The sequence below is a fragment of the Paroedura picta genome, chromosome 1 (genome assembly GCF_049243985.1).
Source record: "Paroedura picta isolate Pp20150507F chromosome 1, Ppicta_v3.0, whole genome shotgun sequence".
In the NCBI taxonomy this organism is placed as follows: domain Eukaryota; kingdom Metazoa; phylum Chordata; class Lepidosauria; order Squamata; family Gekkonidae; genus Paroedura; species Paroedura picta.
Window position 1 is genome coordinate 73500445 of NC_135369.1, and position 24195 is coordinate 73524639.

The 24195-nt window shown below is 46.0% G+C and overlaps 1 long non-coding RNA gene across 2 annotated transcripts in view; it reads right to left on the reverse strand.

Annotated features, from left to right (window-relative positions):
- Positions 1 to 24195, reverse strand: part of LOC143839925 (uncharacterized) — a 33817-nt gene that overhangs the window by 8138 nt on the left and 1484 nt on the right. The window contains exons 2-3 of one of the 2 annotated variants that reach the window (XR_013231940.1): positions 3026 to 9506; positions 675 to 1644 (exon numbers count right to left, since the gene is read on the reverse strand). This is a non-coding gene — a long non-coding RNA (uncharacterized LOC143839925). Of the gene's footprint in view, positions 1 to 674; positions 9507 to 24195 lie in introns of those variants that run through there. The other variant, XR_013231939.1, reaches the window with a different exon arrangement.

The following is a 24195-nucleotide window of genomic DNA, read 5'->3' on the forward strand; positions in this document are numbered from 1 at the left end:
CCTGAGCAGCCAGGTAATGAAACTAATATAACACCTACTTCAAAATGGATCCATGGTGAGGGTGGAAATCAAAAGCCCACCAGCATAATATATTCTCAGTAAGCATAATTAAAGATTTTTTCTGAGGAAGATTTAGCACAGATCTAATTAAACAGACCTCAACAACCTTAAAATGCCTTAAGTATGTCTCAAACATGTAGATAAGGATGACAAGTAGATACTATATAACTAGACTCACAAAAAGCTTTTTAACAAAAAAGACAAATTCTCTTGTGAATTATAAGCTGGTTAAAAATAGGAAACAGAAAGTAGGAGTAAACTGATAGTTTTTTCAATAGAGGGAAGTAAGCAGTGGGGTTCACCAAAATTCTGTACTATTTGGTTCTATTTGAAAAAGGACAGGTATATGGTGTTTCATCAGACTGGAAGAAGGTAAGCAATGGGGAGCCACAGGGCTTGGAACTGGGTCCGGTACTTTTCTGCATTTTTATCAATGATCTGAATGAGGAGGTGGAGGGACTTCTCATTAAATTTGCAAATGACACCAAATTGGGAGGAATAACGAACACCGCAGAAGATAAGAGATAGAGTTCAACGAGATTTCAACAGGCTGCAGAAGTGGGTAAATAAGAAGAAGATGCAATTCAATAAGGAGAAGTGCTACATCTGGGTCACAAAAATGAGAAGTATGCTTACTGAATGGGAGATACACTTATGGGGAGCAGTGAATGAGATCTTGGGGTACTTGTGGACTGTACAATAAATTTGAGCAGTGTAATGCATCAGTAAATAAGGCAAATGCAACATTGGGATGTATCAGCAGAGACATCACAGCGAAATCGCAAGAGGTCATATTCCCACTGTATACCACATTGGCCAGACAGCAACTGGGTGCAGTTCTGGAGGCCTCCCTTCAAAAAGGACATGGACAAAACTGAGAGGGTGCAAAGGAGAGCAACAAGGATGATTTGGGGCCTGGGGACCAAGCCCTAAGAGGAAAGGCTGAGGAACTTTGGAATGTTCAGCCTGGAGAAGAGGAGGTTGACAGGGGCTATGATTGCATTGAGCAGGGTGTTGGACTAGATAGCCTGTTGGCCCCCTTCATCTCTATGATTCTATGATTCTATATCAACAAATATTAGCCACAACAGCTATATGGTACCTACATGTTCGTAGTCATTATACCTCTAAATAGACTGTTGGAGAGCAAACAACAGGAAAATAAGCACAAAAGAAGAGTTGCTGGAACTTTTCAATGACCCATCTAGTCAAACATTCTATCTTTACATAGTGGACAATCACTTACTCTAGAGGGCCAACAACAGGGCATCAGGGCCAAGGCCTTCCTATGATGTTGCCTCCTCGCAGTGGCATTCAAAAGTTTACTGCTTCTGGATGTGGAGGTTGCCTTCACCCACCATGGCTAGTAACCACTGAGACCATTTCTGCATGAGGAATTTTCCCCTGCCCAAGCTCTCATTGTTAGCGGGTTTTAATGCAGCTTCCTCATGACGTCGGCAGCAACCAATGGCCATCCACTGGTTGGACTGACATTTTGTCCCTGTCCTGCAATAAGGAAAAGCAGATAAATCCTCTTTCCGCCTTCTTGTCACATCACACAACGAGGTAGGTACTGGGGCAAGCCTGTCAGGAAGAAGAAACACATGACAGTCATGCTAGCGTTTTGCCCACCTTCACACCCTCCCTCCCCTCTCCATTTCTGGAACACCAATTTTTAAAAATTTTAATGGTGAAGTCCACATTGCAACAGGAACACAAACTGATGTTCCCATGTATCTGTGGAAATATCTACGACCATGTTCTCGTCAGTGTGCACACTAATATTGGAAGCAGCCAGAAACCCATATAAACCACATTCATGTTCTTGTTTTCTGGTGGGAGGGCATGAATAGAGAAAGTGTGGGGGGGGGTATTATAAAGCAGACCTCTCCTTATCATTATGGCGTCTGTGTTCTGTACTTTTGTTCTGTATTCTGAACACAGACGGCCATGTTATAAAGCAGATGTCTCCCTATCAGTGTGGCATCTGCTTTATGCATTTTTATTCTGTATTGTGAACACACAATACATTATGGTTTACTTCAATGGCCATAGCTAAATGACCACATAGCTTTAGTCATCTAAAATGGCAGCCACCGCGTGCTCTGTGGAGGGGAGTAACTTTGATAGGACAAAATGAATGCACCTGCATGATCCTCAGGATACAGTCACCTTGGCCAACATACATGTCAAGCCAATCAGGAATCTAGATTCCCAATGGGCGGAGCAAGGTGGGAAGAGAAAGTCAACGTTCACAACCTGTCAGCCATTTTGAATGAAGATATGCCTAGCAAAAATTGAGTCAACCTTGTCCATCAATAGTGTCCATCCTCATCACAGAGACAAATAGAACAAATATCCTTACATCACCATAGTTTTGTCTTTCTTTTAAATTAAAAGCAGTTTGTTGATGGGATAAGCAATGATATCATTTAGCAACCAAAATATGAATACAACAATTGTGGAGGAAAGAAATATGGATGTCTGTGGGCATGGAAATGGAGTTGGCTCCCAGCTTTTTCCTGGAAGATCCTCAGACCTCACACTCTTCCAGGAGTTCTGATGCAGTCAAACTGTTTCCTTGGCCATTAGGCAAACATGCAGGCACATGGCTGGTGGCACTAATCTGGATTCCTGGTTAACCAGAACTTTTTAGAAGCACTCATTGAACTCTGTGGTCATTGCTGTAGTGTGAGTCCATGGAAGCAATTTGTGGTAAGAAGAGAGATGCAGCCTCACATGTATTCAGATAAAGGATGTTGCTACATTATCTCAGCTTTTCTAAGTCTCCTGAGGCAGCTGTTTTTTCTCATTTCCATGGTTCCAACACCACTTTGAGCCAAGCAAATCAGCAAGCTGACTTAATGTTCTTCCCCCACCCCGCCCCCACCGCAGAAAACTTCTGGAGCTACATGATACAAAATTTTGTTTCAAATTCAGAACCCAAATACAAGATTAGCCTTACCTTTCTTCTTCTTCTTTAGCTGTGGTCTGTGATGAATATCAACATACAATGGAAATCCTTCATTAATTGTAAGTCTAGAGGTCAGGAGGAAAGAAATACAAAAGGCCCAGGAACTATAGCACTATAGGTGGCAAAAACATGCACTATCTTTGAAAAGGAAGTATAATTGTAATTTTAAAAGCATTCTTTGATTGGCATCTTTTCAACTAAACGCACGGGCCAATGCCACACAACGGTGGCCGCGCCAGGCTACTGCCGATGTGATGTCCCCACAGGAGGCACATTTCAGTGGGGCACCTGGTCCCATGCTGAAATGTGCCCCACTGGGAAATGCAGTGACAGTTCTGCCACACAGGGGGGCAGCGCGCGGGGGGTTATTTTGCAGGAAGGTGAGATTGCATGGAATCTTGCAAAATAAAAAAAAGCCCCGGTCCACCCCGTGGAGAAGCACTGTGAAGCTGACCAGACTGCTGATTCTGGAGGACTTCAATGTCCACGCAGACTGGCTAGCCTCCAGTCATGGCTTATGCAAATTGTTGCTGGTCCTACCCATCAAGCAGGCCACACCCTGGATGTAATCTTTGACACAGGGATGGATGTGGATCTGATGGCAGCTAATCACTTTCCATGATCTGATCACTATGCACTGAAGGCCCAGCTTCATATACCATCTCCTCCCTGTATAGGTGAAGTCCGTATTTTAGCCCTCCCATAAAGACTTATGGATTCAGATGGCTTCCTCAATGCTCTGCAGCACCCAATGCCTACCAGTAACTCATTAGATGATCTGGTCAGCAACTGGCATAACTGGGTGCTGGCCACCATCGATGAGATCACTCTCCATCGACCTCTCCACCCCCACCTCAAATGAGCTCTGTGGTATATCAAGGAGCTGTGTATGAGGGAGAGGGAGCTGAGATACATAGAGTGAATTTGGAGGAAAACATGATGAACCTATGAGAACATCTTCTAGCAGGGGTAGTCAGCCTGTGGTCCTCCAGATGTTCATGGACTACAATTCCCATGAGCTCCTCCAGCAAACGCTAGCTGGGGCTCATGGGAATTGTAGTCCATGAACATCTGGAGAACCACAGGTTGACTACCCCTGTCTTATAGGATGCTTGTGAGATCCTATGAGATGGCAGTGAAAATTGTGAAATGTGAGTTTTATGCAACTTCCATTGCATCAGCGAGCTCACACCCAGGATAATTACTTAGGGTAATTTGATCTCTTACTGCCCAACAAGAAAGGCATTCAAATAGTGGTAAATTGGATATCAACTATGAGACATTTGCAAACCATTTCGATGATAAAATCTCATCATTCCACCATGACCTCCCACCAACCTTGGTATCACTAAAAGGAATGTGAGGCCCCTTGGCTGCCTTTGGAGATTACGTTTGAGGGCTTCAGATGACTCTCACTGACCAAAGTGGATAGGTTGCTTACAAGCTGACCATCTGTCCTCTGGAGCCTTGCCTCTCTTGGTTGCTCATATCAAGAGAAGAGAGGATAGGAGGCTCCCTCCAAGAGACTATCAATCTCTCCCTGTCAACAGGTGTTCCCAGAGACACAGAATGAGGCAGTGGTTCGACCACTGTTGAAGAAACCATCGCTGGATCTGTGGAGCCCAGCCAACTACCACCCCATTTTGCATCTCATGTTTCTGGGGAAGGTGGTTGAAAAGGCTGTCGCACACCAGCTTTAAGCGTACCAAGAGGAATCTTTGGGTTCAATTCATTCCAGTCGGGCTTCCAACCTAACTACGGGGTTGATATGCCTCTGATTACCCTGATGGATGATGTTCATCACCATTTGGACTAAGGCGGGTTGTCACTGCTCATGCTGTTAGATCTCATGGCAGCATTCAATGTGATAGATCAGGAGCTCCTTGCTCACCACCTCACTGATGCTGGAATATGGGAGACAGCCCTTCAATGGCTGAACTCCTTTTGCCAGGGTTGTGGACAGTGTGTTGTGGTGGGGGATAAGCAATTGTGCCACTATCACCTCCCTTGTGGAGTCCCACAGGGTGCAAGGCTATCTCCCACATTATTTAACATCTTTATGTGCTCTCTTGCTCAGATGGTCCAGAGATTTGGACTTGGGTACCATCAATATGCAGATGACACCCAGCTCTAACTCCTGATAGATGGCTGTCTGGACTCATTCTGGAAACATTTGGCAGTTGTTTGGAAGCAGAGATGGCTTGGATCAAGCAGAACTGTCTGAAGCTCAACCCCTCCAAGAGAGAGGTCCTGTGGCTGGGTAGATAGGGACCAGGAGAGGAAGTATGATTACCCTGTCTAGACAGTGTACAACTTGAGTGTTGTACAATTCACCAGGAATCTGGGTGTGATTTTCAATGCCTCTTTATCTATGGAGGTGCAGGTCACTAGAGTAGCACAGCAGTTACTTCCAGGCTAAATTACTATAACTCAGTCTATCCAGGCCTGCCCTTGTTCCTGACCCAGAAATTACAATTAGTCCAATATGAAGTTGTGTGGGTCCTCACCAGAACACCTTGAGTGGAGGAAGCTGCACTGCCTTCCAATTGAATTCCAGATTAGGTTCAAGGTGCTGGTATTGACTTTTACAGCCATCTACAGACTGGGTCCAACATACCTGAGGGACCACCTGAATACATCCCCCTGAGAGCTCTCCGCTCTGCCAATACTAATAGGCTCGTGATCCCTGACCCAAGAGACATGTACTCAGTCAGGGCCAGGCCTTCTCGGTAATAGCTCTGACCTGGTAGAATGAGCTCATGGAAGAGCTATGGGCCTTATAGGGGCTACCTTAGATCTGAAGGGCCCGCAAAACAGAGCTCTTCCACCAGGCATTTGGTTGAGGCCAATGAGCTGACGGAACACCATCTGACAGCCTCCTCCGTTATTATCCCCCATCCTGGACTAGAAGGGAGCTGTTTAACAAAACCTGGCAGCTATATTGACCCAATATATTTTAATGATTTTAATGTTGCATGGTTTTATTATGATTGTATACTATATTTGTTGTAAACCACCTCAAGATGGCTGGGCCAAGAGGGACAGTCATAGAAATCCAATAATTAATTGATTGATTGATATGAAATTCCATTAACTGGAATTTTCATCCATGCTTAAAACCTATACCTTCTTTAAGAACCAGTTACCTAGGAATGCAGAAAATATAAGCATGATAATCTAAAGAAAGTACCCTAAATGTCTGAAGAACACTGCAACTGCTCCAGAAGAGACAAAGTATTGAGAGCAGCTATGAATCTGTTTTTAAAAAAAGGGAAGATACACTGGTTCAAACTGTGAGACAGTCTTAAAGAGGGTGATTTTGGAATGGAATGGACCAAGTTTCCTAATTATGCCCTCCCCCCCCCTCCGCCCCACAATCTGTGACTTCTCATGGGCATCCAACTTCTATAAAACTATTTTCTAATTCTATGTGTTTTGACTGTGTATGCACATCACATTTTGTACTATATATGCAAATGTGACATGACCATACCTCACTACATGTGTGTTTCTGTTTCCAATAGGCTCTTTGTTTAACCAAAGGAGGGGAAGAGGAAATCTGTATGTAATGAATCTGTTTATTTTATGGAGCTCCCCTAGAGAGAGACAAGGGAGCAAAAGTTATGCAAAGCTCTGGCAGTGGCGCTTGCTGCTGCTCAGAAAGGTATATCTGGTTTTCATTTACATTAATAAGTGGAAGTGGCCACATAAGGCGGGACCTTGTAAACTCCCTGCTGGGAGCGTAGCCCACTTGTGTGGACCTGTCAGACTTTATTTTAGCCATTAGGGCTGAGCAAGTCAATCTTCATGGTCACAGGCTCATTCTGTTGAATCTGTTGTTATTCATTGCTTTTCTTGCCTTCCAGCTGTTCTAGGGAGCTTGAAGGCTAATAGGTAGAAAAAGGAATGCAGAAACTCCCAAACACCCTTCATTTGGGAGTCAGATGTTGTGCTGCAAACTGAAGCCAATTCCAGGAATAACAGAACTGTATTGTCATTAACAAACTCTCAACAAATTGTATGGAGAAACTGCAGGTCACCCCAACAAATCATGCTTCAAAACATGCTTGGTATGTCAAGTGGAGAAGCGGGATGCAATTTAAAGCAAGAAAATGAGCATGTTGGTGGCTGAACTCTTTTCCCCAAAGTAGTGCATGTGGGCACTGATCCCTTTCTGACTTCCATCAAGTGCTTTTAGGAAGTGGTGTAGCCAGATAGAGCTTTGGCCCAGCAAGACTTCTGATTGAAATGGTCCTAGGGGTGGGGTGGTCTGAACCTATGGAAAACAGCTCCTCGCTGGAGGAAGGCAAGGTCACTAGCAATTTTGATCCCCTAGGGGGAGGAGCTTCTCCCCAGGTCCCAGTCTGGATCTGAAGCAGTCCACTGCTCATGAATGAAACTCACAAAAAGGACTAAGCCCCACACAGCCCATAGCTCAAAAATGAGAGAAGAACCCCACAGAGAGAAGGTGAGAGTGCCTGGAATGGAATCTAGTAGTATACCTATGGGAGACCCACCAACCAGATTTGGACCCCAGGACCTGGTGGCACACCTTAAACAGGTCGCAGGCAAAATCATACGAACTGGCTCCACCCCAGAAAGGGAAGAGAGTAACCCACTCAAGGACCACCAAGAAAGGAGATTCATTGTAAGTAAAACAAACCTTCTGTTCTCCAGGGAAGAATGGGGCAGTCTGAATCTATGGGACAGAAAAAAGCTGTATGCCTTGGGGGGGGGGGTGACAAAAAGAACCTTAGCCTGAAAGGGTATGTTGCAAAACCTGTCCAACAATGTGGTAGTGCTTGGTGAAAGAATGCACTGACCTCCAGGGGGCTGCACGACAGGCCAACTCTAGGGAGGGGAAAGCCTGTTAAGCCACAGAAGCTGCTATTCCCCTTACTAAATGGAAGGCCCAGTTGGGGAGTGGGTCAAGGTCTCTGGCATTGTATACTAGCTGAATACACCTCTGATCCATCTGCTAAGTGTGGAAGTAGATACTTCTTTCCCCATAGAGCCCTTCTTCAAGAACACAAACTCAGAATCTGTCTTGTGAAAGGATTTTGATGTTGTTGTTAGTTGCAAAGTCGTGTCCATCCCATTGCGACCCCATGGACAATGATCCTCCAGGCCTTCCTGTTCCCTACCATTCCCCAGAGTCCATTTAAGTTGGCACCGACTGCTTCAGTGACTCCAGCCAGCCATTTGAAAGGACTTAGTCCTTTCAAAACTCAGTACTCTCCAAACGTCTAAACAATGCCAGTCTCTTTCTTGAGGATGTTTTGGATAAAGACAGAAGGATGAGAGGACTAATTCCTCATACCTATGAAAGGTCAAATTCACCTCTAGGACAAAGGCTGAGTCAGTGTACGACTACCCTGTCATTATGAAAAACGCAGAGCTCTTTATCTACAGAGAGTGCCCAAAGCTGTGACATCCTCCTAGCAGACATGATGCCCACCAGGAAGATAGTCTTAAAGGTTAACTCCTTAAGCTTGCATGTAACCACGTGCTCAAAGGGGACTTGAGAGAGAGCTTTCAGAACCATGTTCAGACTCTTGGAGGGAAACAGATAGAAGCAAGTAGGTTTCAAGTGGGACATTCCTCTACGGAATCTCCTGATATGACGGTGATGGGAGAAACTGCACCCCTTCTTATTCCCTCTAACTGTGGAAATAGCAGCTACTTGTCTTTTAAAGGTGTTTGTACTCAAACCCTTATCCAGACCTGAATGGAGAAAGTCTAAGATGTCATCCAGTCCTATAGGGATCTAATCATTTGCCAGAAACCTGTCAAGTATTATTGTAGGCCCGATTGGTGGATTCCTTCATCTGAGGAACCTATTTCTCTAAACTGAGACCGTTCAACCTCCAGGCTGTAATTCTTTACATCTTGGACTGTGGATGGAGCAGGGGCCCTTGATGTAAAAGGTCCTGCACCATCCTTTGTATTAATTGGGTATGACACATGCAGATTAGATCTGGACACATGCAGATTAGAGCATCTACTCCTACAATCATTGTAGGAAGGAAAGCTGCTTTGAGACTCCTTTGGGTAATGAAAAATGGGGTATAAAAACCAACTCTATTTCCTATTATTTGAGAACATCTCTTCCTTGTCATGAATTTTGGAACCAGGTGGTTGATCTCTGATGCAAAATGTGCACCTTTACAGAACTGAATATTTGTTGATTCAGGGACGCCCAATTAAACCCATTTGCCTGGATGCTGGATGCTCCCGCCACATGGACATCTTTGCGGGACTGTAAGGGCGTCTCCATATAAGGCAAAATCCGGGTCACTTCCACATGAAGAGAGCTGGATCTCATGATGCACGGGTGACTGATGTAGGATTTGGCAGTCTTGTTGTCCTTGTGAAAGAAGATATCCATTCCAACCTGGGTTCCAGAAAGCTGATATTCCAACTGGTTGTCTGGAAGTTTGATCCTCAAGTGCCTCTTGTGTTCTATCACTTTCTGTAAGAGAAGAAGGCATTTCTGGACAGGCTGAGCATGAAATCTTGCCCATGGAATTACATCCTGACAGGAGACTAGCATTCCCAAAAGCCTCACCAGAAGCATAACTTCTGAATGGGACTGCTGACTGATCTCCCACATCAGGGAAAGGATATTTTCCCTTCTCTCCTGAAACGATAAGACTTGTCCTGAATGGTATCTATGATGACCCCCGGGTAAAGTATCCTCTGGATAGGTAACATATGGCTCTGCTTGCAATTTATAACAAAACCATGGTCCTGGAGACATATAGAATCATAGAATCATAGAATCATAGAATTGGAAGGGGCCATACAGGCCATCTAGTCCAACGCCCTACTCAACACAGGATCAGCCCAAACCATCCTAAAGCATCCAAGAAAAGTGTGTATCCAACCTTTGCCTGAAGACTGCCAGTGAGGGGGAGCTCACCACCTCCTTAGGCAGCCTATTCCACTGCTGAACCACTCTGACTGTGAAAAATTTTTTCCTGATATCTAGCCTATATCATTGTACTTGTAATTTAAACCCATTACTGCATGTCCTCTCCTCTGCAGCCAACGGAAACAGCATCCTGCCCTCCTCCAAATGACAACCTTTCAAATATATAAAGAGGGCTATCATGTCCCCTCTCAACCTCCTTTTCTCCAGGCTGAACATTCCCAAGTCCCTCAACCTATCTTCATAGAGCTTGGTCCCTTGGCCCCAGATCATCCTCGTCGCTCTCCTCTGTACCCTTTCAATTTTATCTACGTCCTTCTTGAAGTGAGGCCTCCAGAACTGCACACAGTACTCCAGGTGTGGTCTGACCAGTGCTGTATACAATGGGACTATGACATCTTCTGATTTTGATGTGATGCCCCTGTTGATACAGCCCAAAATGGCATTTGCCTTTTTTACCGCTGCATCACACTGCCTGCTCATGTTTAGCTTACAATCCACAAGTACCCCAAGGTCTCGTTCACACACAGTGTTACCTAGAAGCGTATCCCCCATCCAGTAGGCATGCTTTTCATTTTTCTGACCCAGATGCAGAACTTTACACTTATCTTTATTAAATTGCATCTTGCTCTCATTTGCCCATTTTTCCATTGTGTTCAGATCTCGTTGAACTCTGTCTCTATCTTCTGGAGTATTTGCCAGTCCTCCCAATTTGGTGTCATCTACAAACTTGATGAGTAGTCCCTCCACGCCCTCATCTAGATCATTAACAAATAAGTTAAAAAGTACCGGGCCGAGCACCAAGCCCTGAGGTACCCCACTACTCACCTCCCTCCAGTCTGATGAAACACCATTGACAACAACTCTTGAGTGCGGTTCTCTAACCAATTCCCTATCCAACTAACTATCTGAAAATCCAGATTGCAGTCCTTCAATTTATCCATCAGAACATCATGGGGAACCTTATCAAAAGCTTTACTAAAATCCAAGTAAATGACATCAACCGAATTTCCACAATCCAGCAAACCTGTTACTTGGTCAAAAAAGGAAACCAGGTTGGTCAGACAGGACCTGTTGGAGACAAATCCATGCTGACTTCTTTGGATCACCAAATTGTCCTCCAGATGTTTGCAGATCGCTCCCTTTAATATCTGCTCCATTATCCTCCCCACAACAGAGGTCAGACTCACTGGTCTGTAGTTTCCCGGGTCATCCTTCCTCCCTTTTTTGAAGATCAGAATAACATTTGCTCTCTTCCAGTCCTCCAGGACATCTCCAGTCCTTAAAGAGGTCCCGAAGATGATGGACAAGGGTTCTGCAAGTTCTCCGGAAAGTTCTTTGAGCACTCTCAGGTGCATTTCATCCGGCCCAGGGGATTTTAACTCATCCAGTGCAGCTAAATGCCTCTCGACAATCTCTCTGTCCATGTCAACCTGCCACCCAGACACTATCCTTTGGCTACTGCCATCTCTAGATGTGCCTAAACCCTTAGACCTGTGGGGAAAAACAGATGTAAAATAGGCGTTGAGCCTTTCTGCTTTCTCTGCATCCTCCGTTAGAGTTTGTCCATCTGCACCCAACAGTGGGCCTATTGCCTCCTTTACTTTACGTTTGCTCCTCACATAACTGAAAAATCTTTTCTTGTTACACTGGGCTTCCCTGGCCAATCTTAGCTCACTCTCAGCTTTGGCCTTTCTGATGATTGATCTACAGTGCCTAGTAACCTGTAGGTACTCTTCTTTAGAGCTCTGTCCTTCCCTCCATTTCCTGAACATTTCCCTTTTCTTTCTTAGTTCCTCTTGAAGTTCTCTGTTCATCCAAATAGGCTTCTTAGAGCTCCTGCAGTGTTTTCGTCTTTCTGGGATAATCATGGATTGAGCATGCAATAGCTCTTGTTTGAGTAGTGCTCACCCTTCACATGTTCCCTTCCCTTCCAGCATTCTCGTCCATGGTATGACCAACTGATTAGGGCTGCCAGTGGCACTTGGAGGATTCAGTTAATAACTAGTGTTTCTCTTGGTGTCACAAAAAGAATGAAAACATTTCTTCAGTTTAGCCTCCTTACTGCCATATTGCAAGGCTGCTTTCAGACTGCTGTCACCTTCCATTGCCATGCTGCACCCAATTGGGAAGCTCTACAAGCCTCAGACTGAGGGATGGAGTCAGCTCCTGGGTATCTGTTCACTTGCTTCCCCCAGCAGAGTGATCTGTTCCATCATAGGTTTCACCCAACCTGTATCCTCCCCAGCTTGCACAGAAGCTGTTTTAAGTCCTTTTAAATCTCGGTTCTTCATCTAGCTCCACCGACTTCCCTTCTACCTCCCCCTCCCATTGGTCCTTTGCCAAACACTGATGGAAAAGGAATTACAAAAAGGGTGGAACACTCCCCCCCCCCCACTCCCGCCTTGGAGAAAAGCTCTTGTCAAGCTTGAAGGCCTTGACAGGTCTGGCTCTTCTACTTCTTTCTTGCCATATGGAATCTCCAGAATTCAGAGCATCATGGAAAGAAACATGTAAAAGACTTCCTGTGGAAAAGGCAAGTCTGCGTGGTGGTTACTAATGGCACTTTCTTATCTGAAAGTTCTCTCTCCTCCCTTGGGGAGGAAGGGTCTGAAGAATCAGAATTATCAGACTCCTGGCCAATTAGAGAGCTCAAACTTCTAGAGCAGTGGTTCTCAACCAAAGGGTCGGGAGCCCTCTAGGGGTCCAATGACCCTTTCACAGGGGTCATAGCAGAGCAAGCAGCTGGGCCGGGGGGAGGGGGGCACCATCTACACAACAGCCTTGTAGGGTAGATCAAGATAGAGCGTTCATCTGTCTGGAGCAATGGAAAAGAGCGAGATCGGCATGGTGGGACAAGAGGCAGAACTGACCTGAGAAACCCCAGATGATTTCTATACAATCATCTACACGCCATTGGTCAGTTTTGGTTTAATTTCTGAGAAAGAACACTTGCATAACTTTATGGCTGTGGGTCACCACAACATGTGGAACTGTATTAAAGGGCCGTGGCATTAGGAAGGTTGAGAACCACTGCTCTAGAGTAATACTAAGAAGAGATCTCCTTTGGTTTCTTGGAAGGGAGAATAAGAGGATCTTCTTCCCCCACCCCCAGAGTGAGTGGCATCTACCTCTGTCTGGGGGCCTGTTGAAATGACGAAGGCTAGATAGAGCCTCCAAGAGGGATGCTTTATTCTCCTTTTGCATCTCACCCTTAATAATCTAAGATAAAATGTTGGCTAGGGCATCCCCCCCCCCCCAGAGTTCCAGAACAGAGGCTTCTACTGAGTCTGACCCCTGCGAAGAACCTTGGGCAGAAGTAGGAGAGGGGAAGAGAGATCTAGGCCAAGAGCCAATCCCTCCTGAGTTATGTTCTCTGAATGGCCGGCTGCACTGCCATTCCTGCCTATGTTTCACAGGCATTGGAGCGACTGGTGATGTCCCTAACTTGAAAGTTAGAGTCCACATAGCTGTCCCTCATTAAGAAGAAGGTCTTCTGAGTCCATGGATAGGGAAGAGTCGTGTGGGGGGGTTGCACCTGTGTGATTCACCTGCAATGATGATTCCACAGCTTTCTGGACTTGTTGGCCTCCTTTACTTATGAGGAGGAGCCTCGTGGATCAATTTACTTATGAAGAGGAGCCTTGCAACTTGATTCTCCACTGACTCAGATTTTTAAAAGGGGAGCTTGGAAAGACAGGAAGGCCCCAGCTCCCCCAGCTCCTGCCACAAGGCAAGCACACTCTTAGGAGGGGGGGAGAGGAAATACCCCAGGGACTACAAGAAGGGGAGAATGGAAGAAAGCAGATGACACAGTTTGGTGTAGTGAGAGCCCGTTTGGTGTAGTGGTTAGGAGTGCGGACTTCTAATCTGGCATGCCAGGTTCAATTCTGCGCTCCCCCACATGCAGCCAGCTGGGTGACCTTGGGCTCACCACAGCACTGAGAAAACTGTTCTGACCGAGCAGTGATATCAGCGTTCTCTCAGCTTCACCCACCCCACAGGGTGTCTGTTGTGAGCCTACTTCAGGTAGAAAAAAGCATATAAGAACCAACTCTTATTCTTCTACAAGGGAAAAAATAGAAGAGAATGAAAAATAAAATCAGAAATTAGCTGTTATTTAAGGGAATCACAGAGCTCATAAGGAGCTTAGCCATAGACATCTAACTACCCTGCAGGCAAGGCATGGGGAGAAGCTCCTCCCCCAAGTGGTTCAAAATTGCTAGTGACTGACTGCCTCCAAAGAGGAGCTGTTCCCCATAGGTTCAGTCTGCCCCACCCTGAACCATTGGAGAATTGACTGACTGTGCAGATTTTTTTTTAATGTTGCTTGGGCAGCAGCTGCCACCACAGCACAAGCATCTACTGTATTTATGAAGTTAAGCTGGCACAATCTTTTTGTGGCTGACTCTGCCTCCTTTTTTGCAACCATCTTGTTGCAGCACCATCATGACATGCTATAATTCCAGATATTCCCTCAGATTGAAAAGGTCGGGAACCTGCCCTGAAGGTATAACTAGACACTGGGATATTTGTGATTGGTTCTTCCTAGGGGTAGGGTTTAACTTGTCCACTACCAAATGGCTTTTCCAACTAACACGTTAATTCTTACTAAGCTTCCGCCTATGTTGTGTGGTTATGTGTGTGTGTGTTTTACTGATGAAATATTTTATATATATATAAAATATATACCATATTTTAAATGCTATTTTGATGTTTTCATGTTTCAGCGTTCACTGCCTTGTGAACCCTGTTTGGATAAAATGGCAGTACAGAAATATTTTAAATAAATTAAAATCAACTCCTCAATGGAAGAAGGCAAGAGCGGGCAGAGCGGCCTGCAGCCTTTGTCCCAGGAGATGGCCACGGAGGAAAAGGAGGCCGGGCCGCAGGTGGCAGCGCAGCAGCAGCTGCCTCGGCTAGAGGCATCAATGGAAGACTCAGGGTAAGTGCCAAGGTGCCAAATCGCACACTGGCCCCACCCCCCAAGTTGAGGGGTCGCATCTGCTTGCCTGGAACTGGCAATGCTGCTAGGTGGCAGGCGGGGCTTGGAGGTGGGCGCTCACTGAAGCTCCGCCTCCCACAGCCCTTGCCTGGCCAGAAAGAGAAGTGGCCGGCAGGCCCCTGGCCAGCTGCACGGTCCACGGGAGAGGCCACAGACAGACAGCTTGAACGATGCGCTCAGGCCTGGCCTGGGGTGGCTCCAGCTCCTTCCCCCCTGTGTTGCCGGGCCAGCCGCCCTACCCTTGCTGCCAGGAGGATCTACTCCTGGACTGCCCGCCAAGCTGGGTGGGGAGGGAGGGAATGGGGGGGGGGGGAACTGACAGGAATTTATTTTTGCAGAATTGTCTGTTAATTGTCTTTGGTTGTTGTTAAAATACTTTCTTTTTTTACTGATCTGCGAGCAAGATCTTGACGGGCCTGCTTGTTGTACCTACAACTCCCCTTTCTCAGCTGTTACTAGTATTTGAAAGTTTAAAAGATGGGCACTCTCTCTAGATACTATTTCTATTTTTAAAAAGCTGGGAAGAGTCACTCATGGATTTCCCACCATTTGATCTACTTAGACCCTAAGGCTCAGCAAAGTAGCACACTTTCCCTCAGTGGATTCACAATAATAAAAAAGAGCTATGAAGAAGAAATTACTTTAAAAATGGAGCTCGTTGGAGGTCATGTACAGGGCAGAGCAGTCCTGGGACTAGAGTACTGCATTCAAACTTAGTATGCTGCAGCGGCTCCTCTTGCCTAAGTGCACAACAAGTAGCTTACTGCCCTACCTTGCAAGACAGAAAAAAGGACAAGAAAGAGGTGAGTCAGAAATTGCAACAAAGCCTCAGAGGAAAACTCCGAAGGTTTCATTGAGACCAGCCTTTCTCTCTAGACCAGCCTTTCTCAACCTTTTACCCTTGAGAAACCACTGAAAGATCCCTCAGAAACCGTAGAAGTGATGTCAGCAGGCCTCATGTTCTTGTCACACCTACAGAAGTCCCATGTCAGCAGAAGCAATTTCACCCAGACACTCCCACGAGATATGATACCATGCTCTCTTCCCCCTGCCCCCTGCCCAATGCAATTAAGTTAAAATGAGAGTACTTACTGCTCTGGACTCCAGTCACTACCACATGTGACAAGCCCTGGTCAGCAAGGAATTTTATGGTTGGGGCACCACCCCTTTCTACTCCCTCCTGGCCCATCATTGGCCATTTTGGGAGAAGGAGGTGGGTCAACATAATCATATATGGTCAAATCACCTGATAATTAAAAAAATTAAAAAGAAATTAAAAGTAATTAACCAGTCCCCAATTGGTGAAAAATTTCCAGGGCCAATAAAAAACTCCAGAACCATTTCCGCATGAGGAATCTGCCCCTGGAAAGCCTCTGAATGTTGGTGGCTTTTAGAGCCCCCTCCACATGACGTTGCCTACATTCCATGGCTGTCCAGGAACTAGGTCAAGTTTTCGCCATTTTTAAATCGCAATGAGGGAAATTGCCAAAACTGGATTTACCACTTAAATCACACGTACCATTGGTGAACAACCAGGAATAAGCCCACATGGAGGGGGAAACACACAATAGTCTAGGCAGCTTTCTCACACCCTTGCACCCACCTCCCTCTTCCTAGTTCCCAGACACAGATTTTTTTTAAATGGTGCTGTACACGCAGCAACATGTACAAGAATCCACATATAAGTGAAACAGCAAACAAAAAAATCATTTTAAAATTACAGTGGCATGCAAAGCGAACATTAACACATTGCATTGTAAATGAAATGAATTCACAGAAAATTAATTGTTTAAGAGAACGTGCTTATGCTGGGAGCAGGCAGCAGCAATCACCTGTACACATTTATTTGTTTATGTTTTCTTGGAAGAACATGAACAGGTCAGGAGGGAGATTTTATGTGGGAGACCTCTCACCCATCACCATGCTTCTGTGTTACGGGGGTATTTCTCCCATGCTTAGAATAGGGGGGGGGGTCACTCTACTGGCCATGGCAATGCATATGCATTGCTCTAGCACTACATGAAATGACAGTGGCCACATGCTCCATGGAGGACAGAAACATTGCTGGGTACAAATTAAGCTAACTCATGGCCCTTGTGGTCCAATCAACTTGGCCAGCAACACTCTCAACCCAATTGGGGGATGAGAATCCCCTTGGGCGGAGCGAGATGGAAAGAGAGAAGAGGCAACTAGATCAGCTTGCCAGCCATTTTCTGCGAGCAGCTTCATGGATGAGATGGATACTAGCTCACAGGTACCATCGTTTCTCTCGACCTCAAAGGTCACCTCTTTCCCCTCCACCTCTCAGGCTTCCTCCATGCTCTCTACCGCTGGTGTGAGGGGACCTACATAGAGGGACAAAGAGGTTAGAGACCTCCTGGCCATCTTTTCCAATGAGAAAGTGCAAGAGGCTCTCAAAACCTCTCATCAGAACCAGGAGGTGTTTGAGGAGGTGGCACACCAGATGAGAGCTTTGGGGCACAACCAGACAGGGCTTGAATGCCAGACCAAGACAAAGACCCTGCAGCAGGGGTACTTCTCTTGTGTTAACCACAACAAGGTGTCCAGAGCCACACTGGTGACTTGCCCCTACTTTAACATCCTTAGGGGCATTTATGAAAAGGGGGGTGGCACTAGTCGTCCTAAACACATGGCTCATAGCCTGAAGTTAAAGGTGAGGAAGCCTGCCACCAAGGACAGCAGGCGGAGGAATTAGATAAGGGGCCCTCCAGCTTCTGAGAGCAGCCATAGAGGCAAGCCACCTTGGAGAGGGACCCAGGGACTGATTTTGTCACTGTGGACCTCATCCCCATACAGCAGGGGGAACTCCATGGCTATCAGTGCCCCACGCCCTTCACTCCTCGCTGCACGTAAGCCCCAGTGTAGGGATTGGGTGGCCATACCCTTTGATGTGTGCCCAGCATCAGTATGTGGATTTGTTGCTCCGTTGAGAGGGGATACTGAAGGGAAAAAAGCCATTACCTGTCCAGGGTTCTTTCATTTCCAGCTGTGTGTTGGGTCACTGGAGGCTGTGGTTCCCTAACCCTCCAAATCTCTGTATGTCCAACTGGCAGCCATGGGAATTTTTCTGAGCAGCTGGAAACAACCTCTGCTTTTAATTCATAGCACTCTCTCTCACACACACACACACACATAAATCCCAGGAGATGACTCCATGCAGGGAAGACTTGGTGAGTGCTGATGCTCACCAGCTATCCTTGGGAGGGGAGTAGGAAGGCATTGGTTCTCCTGAAAGCTCACAAGGGAGGTTTCTCTGACCAGGAGAAGGCTTCCATTTGAAAAAGAGGCTTCCCCAAACCTCTACTGTGCTCCTCATTGCTCGCTCTGAATTGTTTCAGATGTCTGACCAACCTTTTTTCACCAGACTACATCCCACCAACACCTGAAGCTCTGGCCAGGAGGGATCCTGCCTAGCATGCCCAGAGTTTCCCCTTGGTAAACATCCCGCACTCTGTACAAAACTAAGCAGTGGAGGTCATTCCACTGGATTCTGCCTGAAGTCACACAAGGGGTGACCACAGCCACTGAGCCTGCCCTGCCATGGAAGGGCTAGTCTCTACATTGGGAATAGGCCTGCTGATGGGCAGAGGAGGGTGCTGAGTGCCAACACAAAGAGCACTGGTGTTGAGGATACCATGCTCTGTCCCTCCCCTCCCACCCACCCTGCTTTTTTCTTTTTGTTCAAGTGAACTCAGGAGAGGAGGAAGATGCGGCTGAGTTGCACCTGGAGTAGCCACTGAGTGGCTAGTCAACCAAGTAGTGGCTGCAGAGGGGGAGGGGGAGGCAGAAGCACATCTCCCTCCTCACCCCACTGGATTGTAGCCTCTTGGAGCAGGGGAAAGAAGACATGTGCCAGGCCAGGGAGTTGGGGGAGGAGATGCTCAAGCAGGAAAGGGAGCTGTTTGACCAGGAGGACAACAGGGCAGACGCCATGCTGGTCAGGAAGGAGTTAAATCTTGCCAGGGAGGCCTTCAGCACCTCCATGCACAGGAGCAATGCAGTCCTCATAGGAAGTGTGGAGTCCCTGAACAGGATGGGGGGCCTGTGGAGGGCAGGGAAAGGAGCTGCCACACTGGAGCTTCACACAACGCCCCACACACACCCCTGTACAATCAGCCCTAAACCCCCCCCCACACACACACACACACACACACACTCCTGGAATGAGCCATGGCACCCAGACCAGACATATGGTATGGCCAGGGATCACAGCAAAAAGATGCAGGCCCATAAAGCCAAGGGACAAATATTCCCTTTGACCCCTGAAGCCAGATCTCCCTTTTGTTAAAATAAATAAATAAACTGTTAACTTTTTCCTTACAGCATTGTTGTGTGATTTATTTCTGGGGCAAAGTGGGATGTGGTGGTGGGATTCTGCTCTCAAAGCTGGGGCAAGAAAGGGACAGGCAGTCAGAATCCCTTGCCATGCTTCCTGCATGTTTGATGGTGGTTTGAGGAGGGGACAGGGTTTGTTTGTTTTTTTAAATAAGGGTTCGTGAGGCACTTCTGATTCAGTTTTAACAATTCTTTATTTTTAAATCAGGATAACAGTAACAAGTAGCCCCAAGATCAACTCCAACCCATCCACTCAACCACCCACCCACTCCAAAAATCCCACCACTAACATTAAACATGAAAACAGAACCAACTAACACAACAAAAAATCCTGCCAAGGAGGGTGTCCATTAACTTTTCATGGAAGGGTGTCCTCCAACTCTCCCTTGGGACGCCGTGCCATGCCTCTTGAATTTTGTCCGACATTGCTCCCAGGTCCGGTGGTAGCCCCTTTCTGCCAGCTTGCAAGTCATTTGCACATATGCCCTCCTGGTCTGCATATTTGTGCTGGCCATCAAGCAGGGAAGGCTCCTGGAGTGCAGGACCATGTCCAAAAGAGCCTCGATTTCTGCCCTCTGCCCAAAGGCCCTGACATGTTGGCAAATGGCAGTTTTTCTGGAGAATAATGCATAAACACCCCTCCTGAGATTTAAAACAAATGTATCCATTTTTTTTGTCTTTTGGGGGGGGGGATTAACAAGCTCATCAGGACCCCAGACTACCTGCCTTGCCAATCTCTTCTCCTAGGCACACCACCTTGCTGTGTAGAGCTCTGCCTCCATTGCGAAGCGGAGCTCCAGCACAATCTCACCAACAGCATACTTTGAAGAAAGGCTGGCTCCAAAAGGACACTGATTGGACACTGGAAGTGCTCTTCTGGACCAGGGCCTGCTTTAGAAACCTAAGAGGTGTCAAAGAATATTATCTGGCCTTCTGGTCCATAGAATCGATTAAGGCCCTTAGTGTCCTACATATTTAACATATTAAATCACTGTATGTAAAGGAACAAACTGTATATTTAACATAGCTGTTCTTGTATTTTATGTATGCTGCTTTATTTATTCATGCCTGACCATTGATACAGGCAGGGATGCCAAAATGCATCTGGTAAGTGGTGGCATTAGCATGAATGTATATTTGGATTTTAATGAGTCTATATTTCAAACTATGGATATTTAATATTAATAAATATTACTATTTAATTTTACAACACATTTTACCCTACAGAGGCCTGAGCATACTTTTCCTATTTTGACCCTTTGGGGTGAGCCAAGAATAAGGTAGAACAGGTTGCATCCGGCTGCAATTCTGTCTTTAGTACTGGGTATATTTGGAATATTGCTTGTAGAAAACTAAGGCATTTATAATTTTTAAATTCCACAAATATGGCAAATATTGCAATTTTATAGGCTAAGTAAAGTATAAATTATGCATCTTATATTGTTAAAGAAGTAAAATTGACTTACCTGAAAAAAACACACGTTTTTCCCACCTTGGCTTCAAAATTTCCAGACATTTTACATCTCTAAGACAGGCATAATATTGGATTGTCAAAACACTGAAGTTATGTTTGGGATGAAAAATGTTTTATTTGCATACAAAAATGCTGTGCCCAAAAGCCATTTATTCATAGACGTGGGGTAGGGTTTTCTGAGGTTACTCAGGGGTCGATCCATTTTATTTTATCCAATACTTTTCTAAGGAACTTTTCGAAGGAACTCAGGGCAAAGTACATAGGATTCAATCTAGATTAAACTGGCAATTTTCACTGATTCCCTTTACCACAACATACCTATGGCATGTCACTCTGCTGATGGGAAATTTTGATGGGATCCAACTCTTTGTTCTCCCAGTCTCAGGTAAAGCACAATCAAGAAAGAGTAGTTGGTCTAAGGTTCCCCAGTGAGCTTTATGTCAAAAAGGGTCTGGAAAAACATCTCCCCAGTCCTGAGCCAGGATTCTCAGTATACCATATCACTGTTATAACCTTGTGGGAGAAGAACTGAAGTTACTTATGAACTCCCTAAGTAAATGGAAGATATCTAATTATGTAGCCAATCTATTGAATGTGGTAAAATTAAACTGTACTCTCTGACAATGGGAGAATTCCCGGAGGGATTGAAAGAGGCTGTGGTACGCCCACTGCTGAAAAAAACATCTCTAGATCAGCGAGAGCCTAATAGCTACCGACCCGTCTCACATTTAGCGTTTCTGGGGAAGATGGTAGAAAGGGCAGTCGCAAAACAACTGATGGAATACCTGGAAGAAGCTTTGGTCCTAGACCCATCCCAGTCAGGTTTTCGGCCTGGCCATAGAGTAGAGACAGCGCTAGTCGCCCTGACGGACGACCTCCGCCGCCAGTTGGACCAAGGCGGGTTGGCACTGCTGATATTACTTAGACCTCTCAGCAGCATTTGACACAGTCAGTCATGAGCTTCTAGCTCAACGCCTCATCGATGCCGGAATACGAGGGACAGCCCTTCAATGGCTGATCTCTTTCCTCCGGGATCGTGGACAGAGGGTTGCAATAGGAGAGAGAACATCAGATCGCCGCCAACTTACTTGTGGTCCCACAGGGAGCGGTCCTCTCTCCTATCCTATTCAACATCTTCATGCGCCCTCTCGCACAACTGGTACAGAAGTTTGGACTGGGTTGCCATCAATATGCAGATGACACCCAGCTCTTCCTCCTGATAGATGGCCGCCCTGAATCTCCCCAAGAAGCATTAGCCAGCTGCCTGGAAGCAGTGACGGGATGGCTCAAGCAGAGTCGTCTGAAGCTCAGTCCTTCAAAGAAGGGGGTCCTGTGGCTGGGTAGGAAGGGCCCATGCGAGGAAGTGCGTCTGCCTGCCCTGGATGGTGTACAGCTCTCTACGGTTCACTCCGCCAGGAATCTAGGTGTGATTCTGGATGCTTCCCTCACAATGGAAGCCCAGATCACAAAGGAAGCGCGGCTGGCATTCTACCATCTCCGCCAAGCCAAGCTACTAGCGCCCTACCTGGCCCCGGAACACCTAGCCACAGTGATCCATGCGACAATCACCTCTAGACTGGACTTTTGTAACTCATTCTACAGAGGCCAGCCCTTAGCCTTGACCCGGAAACTACAGCTGGTTCAAAATGCAGCAGCCAGGATCCTCACAGCAACACCATGGAGGTCCCACATCTGGCCCATTCTCCACCAACTGCAATGGTTGCCAGTTGAATTCCAGATCAGACTAAAGGTTCTGGTAATTACCTTCAAGGCCATACGCGGTCGGGGCCCAGTGTACCTGAGGGATCGCCTCCCCGCCTATGCCCCCAAAAGAGCTCTGCGCTCCACCACTACCAACCAGCTAAGGGTCCCTGGCCCTAAAGAAGTCCGCCTGGTCTCGACCAGGGCCAGAGCATTCTCTGTTCTGGCCCCCACCTGATGGAACGAGCCCTGACAGAGCTTAAACAGAAAAGAGCTCTTCCGCCAGGCATTTGGTTGAGACCAGACATAAACAACAGTGACTGAAGGGCCCTTGCTCCCCCCGCCCCCCCCCTCAGAACTCCACCAATATTCTCTGGACCTGTTTGTACTGTTGCATTGTTTTAATGTTTATACTGTTATATTGTTATATGGTTACAACTATTAATATTATTATTGAATGGTTATTCACATGTTATAGACTGTTTCATGTACTGTTCTTATGTTCTTATGTAAACCGCTCTGAGCATCCGGGGAGGGCGGTATATAAATATAATAAATAAATAAATAAATAAATGCTGGCACAGAAATTTATAACATAGCAAAGTGAATGTTTAATTTGTACTCTAAAAACAATCCCAGGGTAAACTAAGATAACTTCTACTCAGTGAAAATGTTCTGTGGTATTTTCCTTACCAATGTGGCTGTGAAATGGAAATAAAACTGCAGAGGTGAACTTCTCATTGAGGTCTAGCAGCTTGAGATCCAGGAAAGCTAAGTAATTTAAACAGACCTCATCACAGTAGAATAAAGCATCTCAAAGGGCTCTTTTACCACAGCGAAAAGTAATATTAGTGCTGTATAATGACTGATGTGCTGAGCGTGGATGTGGAAGACTCAATTCCTATTCGATACAATTAAACAATTAAGTCCAGTGGCACTCTAAATAACATGATTTATTTCAGCATAAGATTTCATGAGCTCTGAAAAGCAAAGATAGTCAAAAGGTATCATGTCCCATTTCCCAAGCCATGCACAGACCACATTCATAATACTAACAGATGATTACTGCTGTGTATCTTCAACTACGTAAGCATCAGCGTCACACTGATAGAAAAACAACTGGTGCTCTTTTAAGAAAACTTTCCCAAGCTTGCTCTTCGCTGCTAAGTTTAGAAAACTTCAGGGAAGGGGGAATTTTCAGAATCCTGAATTTAAAACAAAAGTATGAGAACTAATCAACAAATGACAGCAACGATACAACTGATGTTTTAAGTACCGTACAAAAGCTCTACTAGTACTAGTGATGGGTGGTGGTCTTTAGGGATTTCTGCAGCACCCTTGTTGAACTTGGAAAAGAGTAGGAGGGAAGAGCTGAATCTGCTGCACTTCTTCCATTGATTCCTCCCATTTCCCCCCTCTCAGAACATCTTCTCAGAGCCTTACCGGCAGAAAATGGCTGGAGGAAGGCTGTTGCCTCCTGGTGGTGCCTGGTGAGCTCCCAAAGTTACACGTGATCTCCAAATCACACAGATAATTTCCCCTGAGAAGAACTGCTGCTTTGCATGGTGGGCTTTATGATAGCCAAGATGAATGCTTCTTTGTTTTGCTTGAACAAGGTTCACTATTTAGCATACTGCACACACACAAATGAAACTAACTTATTTAATAAGCATCTTATTGTATTAGTGATGCCA